Raw genomic sequence first — 8552 nt, forward strand, 5'->3', positions numbered from 1 at the left:
TATTTCTTCTTGATCTGAACAAGCACTACCCACAACCTCTGCCCTTGGCTTCTCAAAATGAGGAAAGAAGAATGAGCGGCACAAGAGATGAAGCCGCCCTTTGTGTCTTCATTTCCAGAGCTAGCCCTTGACAAAGGCAGGCAGTAACACGAATAAGAATGAGATAGGACTTCCGGAGTCTTAGAAAATCACTGGCTTCCATATTGGAAGTCAGTTTTCATTCCTGAGTGGAAAGTGTGGTCTCCTGGGGCAATCAGCCTCCCTCTCCTCCCACAGCTAATTGTGATGTAGACAAAACAGACTGCTCGTGACTTCTCCTGAAAGTCCATGGATTCCCACACATGGTGGATTGCACAGAATATGATGCTCTCGATGAATGCTCAATGTAAATGAGGTAGCAAGGAAGCAGAGGCATGCGTTTTTCTTGTACATGTTTCCTGTTTCTGCACATGTTGCCTTGTTCCAAATTCACACGCTACATACAAGTTCAAATAGAAGAGTACTGCTTTCTTTCTAGTGTTTTTCAAAAATGTGTGTGTGTTGCTGCATGCATGTCTGTACATATATATACATATATATTTATATATGTACATATATACATATATTTATATATATGTACATATATACACACACACATATATATATATGTATATATATATATATATATATATATATATATATATATATATATATATACACACACATATACATATATACCTGATTCCATGCGTAGTCTTACAGCTAATCTTCAATGTGCGTGAGTTGGCTCCAAATACATAGAGATATCTTTCTGTGTGCCCAGCACAAGGGCTATGTGAACAATCAAAGCATCCTAGCCATACTACCATTGAACTTCCCAGTCATCAGCATATGGCCATAGAGACCAAAGGGGAATGACCCTGGAACTGGAATTATACGTGGTTATGAGCTAGGATATCAAACCTGGGTTCTCTGGAGGAGCAGACAGTGTTCTTAACTGCAGAGCCAATGCTCCAGCTCCCCAAATAAGACTTATTTTGGAGGCAAAAAATCCTCAAGCCTGCTTAAGGGCCCTTATGCAACAGCACAGGTGGCCTACTTTGAGGTTGGCTCTGCCCACAGGATGGAAGCGTGCATAGAAATAGTAAAAGGATCATGGAATGTGCAAGATGCACTGGGAAGGAACACCAGCAGCTGGCCACCTTCCACATAGGGAGCTAGAAACAGGAGGAGTCTGTGCAGCCAGTTCCGTTGACTACAAAAGGAACAGCGCCCCCAATACAGGTGATGCCAGTAGAGAGTATGCAGAGGTGAGGAGATCCAAGTGAGTGAAGAGTTGGAGAAGTGGTCAAGTTAATGCTCTATCCTGAAAAGTCCAGAGGAAATTGATTAAATAGAGATAAGGATCAGGGGAAAGAAAGATACTGGTTGGGTTGAAAATCTCTTAACCAAAAAAATGTACATATTTATTTAATGGAGTGTCTCTCTGGACGTAGGACCCAAGTTCAAACAACAAGTTCATTTATGTTTTCTATCCTCTTTAAACTCATGGCCTGAGGGTATCTTTATACAAGGTTTTAAATAATTTCATGAAACATAAAACACAAACATACAGCATGGGATATTTTAGCCCCCTCAGAAGTTTCTAGATTGGGGGCTTTGATTTCAAGTGGGAGATGTTTCTACTGGATTGGCCAGAGATTTTCAGCAGTCCATGGCTCTTTGGATATGTTTTCAGGCACTGAGAACTCTCTGTGCCACCTCTTAAACTCCTGAGGTGTGCTGTACGGACGTGGCTCTTCAAAATGTTAATCCCACTGGACAATTCTACCCCTAACCCGCATCTGCCTTCCCTGTTCTATCCTTGGTAAGAAACCAAAATAATGTCAATAATATAACAGCTATCTTCTTCCCTTGTGGAGAATCCTACCTCTGCTTTCCAAGAGTTTTCTTACAGAAACAGGCTGGAAACAGGTTACCTAGACAGTGGTTAATGGAGGCCCACCAACTTACCAGACACCAAGACCTACTATGTATCTGTGAGTTTTTGCAATATAGTAACTCTAGGCTGTCCCTGGGAATGTTTCACAATTCTGTGACTGTCCTTCATTGCCACACACAAGAACACAAGTCTTTTATATTAACTTAGAACAGGCTTTCTCAGCCTCAGCCCTGCTAACATTCTAACATTCCGGGTGAGGTAACTGTTGACAGACACCATCTTATGCACTTCAAGAAGTTTACACAGCACCCTTGGCTTCTGTGCTGCTTGGGTGTTTTGTTTGTTGGTTGGTTTGTTTCCAACTTGACATAAGCTAGAGTCATCTGGGAAGAGAGAATCTCAACCTAAAAATGCTTTAATCACTGTAGATAGAATCTCTTGTGTATTGCATACCTACATCACCTGTCAAAAAAAAAAAAAAAAAAAAAACCTATGGCCTATAGAAAAGGGTAGAATAGAAGGTGGAACATGGGTACAGCCAGGCATAAGAGGATTCGCTGTCCATGTCCATGAAGGAGGACAGAGCTGACCAGAGGAAAGCAGCCATGTGGCAGAACTTAGAATAGAATAACGACACGATTAACTTGTGAAATAGTCAGGGAACAGTCAAAGCTTGTGGCCAAGGTGTTTGTAACTATAACTGAGTCTCAGAGTCACTATTCTGGGAGCTTGGGGCTCCTAGTAGGCAAGCCTGTGGTGAATTTTCTTGATTGATGTGGTGGGGTCCCACCCACTGTGGGAGATACTATCCCTAGAGAGCAGGCATGGGTCATATAAAAAAGCAAGCTCAGCGAGCCATGGAATGCAAGCCAATGGGCAGCAGCCCTCTGAGGGCTCTTCTTCACTGCCTGCCTCTGGGTTCCTGTCTTGCTTGGGTTCCTGCCCTGACTTCCCTTGATAATAGACTATCATCAGAATAAGCCCAAGAAAGTCTCTTTTTCTTTACATTGGTTTTGGTCATGGTCTTTATCACTGCAATAGAAAGCAAACTAGAACAGAGGCTACCCAACAAATACTAATAGCAATCTTCAGTCCACTGCATGACAATCGTGTCACTGAATAGTGCCAGATGTCACCCCCTGTAAATCCCACAGACAAGTACCTATGCTGCTCAAGAACAAAGCTGAGAACAGCATTGCTTCTTACATTAGCCAGTGTCTAATGTCTGCATTCTGGAAACATCTCTTTATTGCCTCTAGCCCAGCGACTACTGAGTGGCAAGTCTCCTTGCACTGGGCCCGCACAAAGATAGTTATATCAGCATCTAAAGTACCCAGACAGAGACACAGACACAGACACAGACACAGACACACACACACACACACACACACACACACACACACACCCTGCTTGAAGCCTACAAAGGTTTTTGTTAACACACTATCCCTTTTTTTAACCCTCCAGAGTAGTATATGTTAATATTTGGCAATAGCTTGATATTAATCAACCTTGTCATATGTCTTGTAGCATTTAATTTTCAAGGAGTAAAAAATAATTTCAATAAAGTAGTATGTCCATTTTTACAGATGGGAAAGGAAGCTGAGAATTAATAAGTAATTTGTCCAAGATCACCAAGGTAGACATGGATTTGAACCTGAATTTTAATTTTTCTCAGTTTTAGTTTATATGGATGGGTATTTTACCACAAAGGATTGGGGTAGAGGAGAGGAGATTGGAGGAGCCAGGAACACTCTGGGGATGCAGAGTTAAAGAAAAGAGTTGATACGCTCCTTTCTGCTTCACCCTCGCAGTCTTAGTCAAATATCTGATAGTGACAATACCTTGCCGCAAATGCTACTCCCAGGGAGATGCCCCTTGCTTTTTCCTGCCCTTGTGTAACCAGGCACATGTGGTCCGCTGGCTGATTCTCAAGCAGGAACTCGAGCTTCTGTCAGCTCCCTGACAGTTACTCCTAAGGAATTGGCCTACTTTCATTACTGGACACAGCCCCATAGCAATGCATTTGTCCAAAGATGCTTTAAGAAATCCTTGGCCTTCCATAGAGCCTTTCCCTGGAATCATGACTTCTGTTTGGACTCTAAGAGCCCTGGATGAGGCCCAAAGTTGGATGGTTGGTCTGGTCTTTTTAGCTTTTAAGTAGTAAGGCAAAGCCAGGGCTGAGATACTCTGCAGCAATGTGCTTTCCAATGAAGAATATTAGAACCCAATAGTGGTGCTTGAAGTTCAGAGTCCATTAAAATTCAATAGATCATCTAGGGACTCTCTAAAGGTTTAGATCTAGCCAAAGGGAAAAGAATGTCCGAGGCAGGCTTGTGTTTCAAACTCTAGCCCTTCCAAGTCCCCCAAGAGGCATAAAATAAAACCTACAGATAAAAGGATTTGCTCAGTGTACCCATTACTTGTTTGCAAGCAATTGTATGTCTGCCCTGCAACCCTCCCCAGGGTCGTGGCACTTTTAAATAAGCATCTGTAATGTGACACACCCAGCCTTTCACCCACCCAGCTTGCTGGGAGTTCGGTGTCTCTGACTTGTGATTGCATCGCTGTTCTTTCTCCAGCCCAGCCACTGCTGCTGGTGACTCTGTCTCTCATTTGATGAGTTGCAGCTTCCGAGATGGGTCTGTGGCCACTCCTGTGACCCAGATTGGAGCACAGCTGCTGTGCTTAATTGTTCTTCCACGAGTTCACCATTTCCAGAGAGCCAAATCTTGTGCAAGACTGTGCCACTAACTCAGCCAGTCAGGTCAGATGAAAGACAGACTGTTGACTGGCTCAGAGCTAGAGCCCTTGAGATTGAGGTTCTGAAGAGAGAATCCAACCATCTGTGGCATGTGCATACCTCCTCTGTCTCTGGGAAGTAGGGAGCTGGGAAAAGAGTTCTTTGCCATTATGCCACTGGTTGCTGAATTATAATCGGAGCCTGCTGTGTATGCAACAAGGACTCCATCTATCTCTAGGTTAAACTTTCCAAGAAGTCTGCATGGTTGAGATTTCACTTCCTCGGCTTCTTGCTCCTCTTTTGTCTTTTCCACCTCCCCCTCTTGTACTGCAGATCAAACCTAGATTCTCTCACATGCTAGACATGTACAGTTTTCTTCTTTAATGAAGGAAACCTGAGACACTGTAGAGCCATGATGTGTGTCTTAAATCTATGCAGAACAGGCAAAGAGCTGCCTTGTCTACGTGGCCTGGCTCACTCCCCACCCCACCCCCCTTTTCTTTCGGTCAAGTCACAGGTCACTTGTGCAGACCACTTCACAACCAAGAAGATGGCTCTATCAGACCTGTCTCCTCTCTCACCACATGGCCATCTTAACAGCCTTCCAAATATCCTTATGTCTGGAAAGAACAGCATGAGCCATGTTCTGCTTATTAGAAGATTTCCTGACTTGATAGAATACAAGTTTATATTTGGTGATGAAGGTGAGAAATGCATGCTATGGAAATCTATTTCAAGAGAAGTAGCAACCAGAGGCCTTGAACCTTAGTGAGTTGTGAGACAGGTTTCTCTTTCATAGGCAGGTTGAGTTCTTGAACTGGCTCTCCACCAAGAAATATGAGAGGGGATGGTTCTACCTAACGTCAGGGCAAGAATGTCCCTCCTCATGCCTAATGCTCTACAAAAGAGTTGGTTTGGCTTCCTTCCTGCCTCAAGGAGTTGGTAGCTGCCGGTTGAGGTGGAGGTAGCTGGAGATGCTGGAGAATCCAGGTCTGCTTGGCACTTGGGTAGAGGATTTATGAGGTAATGGTAGCAGACGGGACACTTCTGTGGTTACCTGGACGTGCTCAAGGAGAAGCAATTTCATAAGCTTTCTTTATTTAGACTCATTAGCTGATAAACTACATTTCTGAGGGGGAAAAAAAAGGTATCAACTATGGTGGTAACCACTGGTTACCCCCGCTCTTTCTCTTTCTCTCCCTCTCTCCCTTCTTGTACAATATGCTCCCCAACCCACTTCTCTGTGGTGTGTTGTTGTTGTTTTGTTTTATGTGTATAGATGGTTTTACCTACATGTAATCTGTGTACCATGTGCTTGCCTGGTACCTACTGAGGACAGAAGAGGAAGTCAGATTTCCTAGAACTAGAGTCACAGACAGTTGTGAGCTGCCATGTGGGTCCTGGGAATCAAACCCAGATCCTCTGGAAGAGTAGCCAGTGCTCTCAATGTACAATACTGGTTGACAGGAACACATTGCCTGTTGTGGGTATTACACTGACCAGACTTTTCAGCGACAATCTGACATGGTGAGGCAATCCCTGATGGGACTGATTTCTGGATCTTTCCTGGCCTAAAGAGGGAATGAGAGTGTGTGCAGATTTGCTTAATGAGAAGATAGGTTTCTCTGTTACTATTATGGTCAAAATCCTTAAATCAGTTGTTATTGTAAAACCCAAACAGAATTTGATGTCAGAGATGGAACCCAGGGATTCGTGGGTGCTAGGCAAGTTTTAATTTGTGAAATACAACAGAATATCTTAAGATTATTTTGACTGCAAATAATAAAAGAGATTTAATTCAACTTGGTACTGGGTAAGAGGGAAAGGAGGAAAGGAGAGAGAGAGGTAGTAACTGTAAGGACAAGAATACATCTTGTGGACAGCCAGATTTCTAGAAAGGACAGCACTCAAAAGCCAGGAAACCAGAAGTCTACAGAATGCTGTTCCCTAGCTGGCTTGCACTTCAAAGTTTCCTCTCCTGTTTGTTCAATCTTCAGCACCAAGTATAGATGTTAGCTCACACCTACTAAGGTCATGTTGGAGACAAAATGAGTGAAGGGCTGTGTGTGCACGTATGCACCTACATACATAAGACCCTCTTACTACAGGTCTCCATCTCTAGAGAAGGGCTTTGGCCATGAATGTGGAGCTAGTGCCCATCCCTGGCCAGAGGACTTGGACGAGTAGCCTTCAGTAAAATTTTCAGATTGAAATGAGAAACCCCTCAGCTCGATGTAAACCAGGCGAATCTTTGTAAAGTGGGTAGAGTCTCCAAATGGTGCCTGTGCAGGTAAACAAGGTTGTTTGTCTTTGGTACTTTGGTGTGAGGACAGAAGAAAGATAATAAAAACAGCACAGAAACATAATACAGGCTAACTGCTCAGTAAACTGTTAGTCAGTCTTCTATTGCTGTGAAGAGAGGCTATCACCACAGCAACTCTTATAAAGGAAAACATTTCACTGGGGCTGGCTTACAATTTCAGAGGTTTAGTCCATTGTCATCATGGCGGCAAGCATGATAGTGTGCAGGGAGAATTAGCTTGGCGTACTCAGGCAGCAGGGAGAGAGAGACTCTGGGCTCAGAATGGACTTTTTGAAACCTCAGAGCCCACCGGCAAGGACACGCTTTCTCCAACAAGGCTATGCCTTTTAATCCTTTCAAATAATGCCACTCCCTCTTGACCAAGTATTCAAATCTATGAGCCTATGGGGGCTGTTTTTCTTCAAACCACCACACTGTTGCAGAGTCAAACTACTCTGATGATTTTCATATTATCATAATATCATGGCAAAAACAAATTAGTTATAAACTGGACAGATCCTTGCCTCTGCTGTTGGGGTTTTCCCCCCAGGTCCTTTCATATAAACAGTCATCAGAAAAGCTCTCTAGTGGCAAACAGTGACTTGATACTGTTGCTTATGGTTTTTGAGATAAGTCTCACTTGGTAGCTCAGAATGGGACTCTCTATCTAACCCAGGTTGTCTTCAAACTCACAGGAATCCCCCTGCCTAAGTATGCTGATTGCTAAGATTGCAAGTGTGAACCATCATGATAACAATTTTTTTATTAAATTTTTTATATTAAAAAAATCTTATTTGTAGTATCCAGAAAGACGGGTTTCAGGGCTCATCTAGGGGACATAATTTCAAAGTGATGGGTAATGTCATTTTAGAAGAGCGGGCTCTTCTTTTCAAAACTTAAAGACAACATTGTCAGGGAAGCAGCTGCCAAGTCCCTGGGTAACCTTGCAGAAGGTTTGGTTTCTAAGTGCAACCTTAAGCTAGCAACTGCTCCTGGGTAACGAGGAAGTAAGGCAAGCCAGGAACCTTAACTTCCATAACCCTGGAAGACAATGCAGATTATATAACAGGTACGAGTCCCCATGTCGTTAAGTCACAGACAGATGAGCAGCATCCTGCCTTCCCGATGCTTCCTAAAGCCAGTGAGCTCCTGACTCACTGCCACACTCCCTCCTTTTACCATTCCTCCTTCTTTGACGAGCTGTATTTTTAATTTTCTGCCCTATGCCACACTTGGCAATGGAGTTCATGTTTCCTTTGTCTCTCTCACTGTTAACCCAGAGGCATCTGGTGTCTGTCTCCAGCATCCCATTGAGAGGACCTCCCTAAGAACACTCATAACCTAACTGTATGATTCTTCCTCCTTGTGGTTTATAAATTGCCATGACACTCTGAACTTCTTCCTGCCCCTTCACCCCTCTCTGTACTATGCCTTCCTGGAACTGATTCAGACTTCTGCTAAGTTTATCAGGCTTTTATCTCCTTGGAAAATTGAATTGTTTTCATAAACAAAACCAACAAGACAAACAACAATAACAACAACAAACCCCAAAACTATTTTTCTAAGCTTTATCTCAGCATGACACAAAA

At 43.3% G+C, this 8552-nt stretch overlaps 1 protein-coding gene across 1 annotated transcript in view; it reads left to right on the forward strand.

Annotated features, from left to right (window-relative positions):
• Window positions 1-5547: 5547 nt before the first annotated feature.
• The window catches only part of Nedd9 (neural precursor cell expressed, developmentally down-regulated 9), a 121300-nt gene continuing 118295 nt past the window's right edge, over window positions 5548-8552 (forward strand). The window contains exon 1 of the mRNA XM_076939134.1: window positions 5548-5684. The gene's annotated coding sequence lies outside the window, so the exon portion shown is untranslated. The remainder of the gene's footprint in view (window positions 5685-8552) is intronic.

Source organism: Arvicanthis niloticus, chromosome 8 (genome assembly GCF_011762505.2).
Source record: "Arvicanthis niloticus isolate mArvNil1 chromosome 8, mArvNil1.pat.X, whole genome shotgun sequence".
In the NCBI taxonomy this organism is placed as follows: Eukaryota; Metazoa; Chordata; class Mammalia; order Rodentia; family Muridae; genus Arvicanthis; species Arvicanthis niloticus.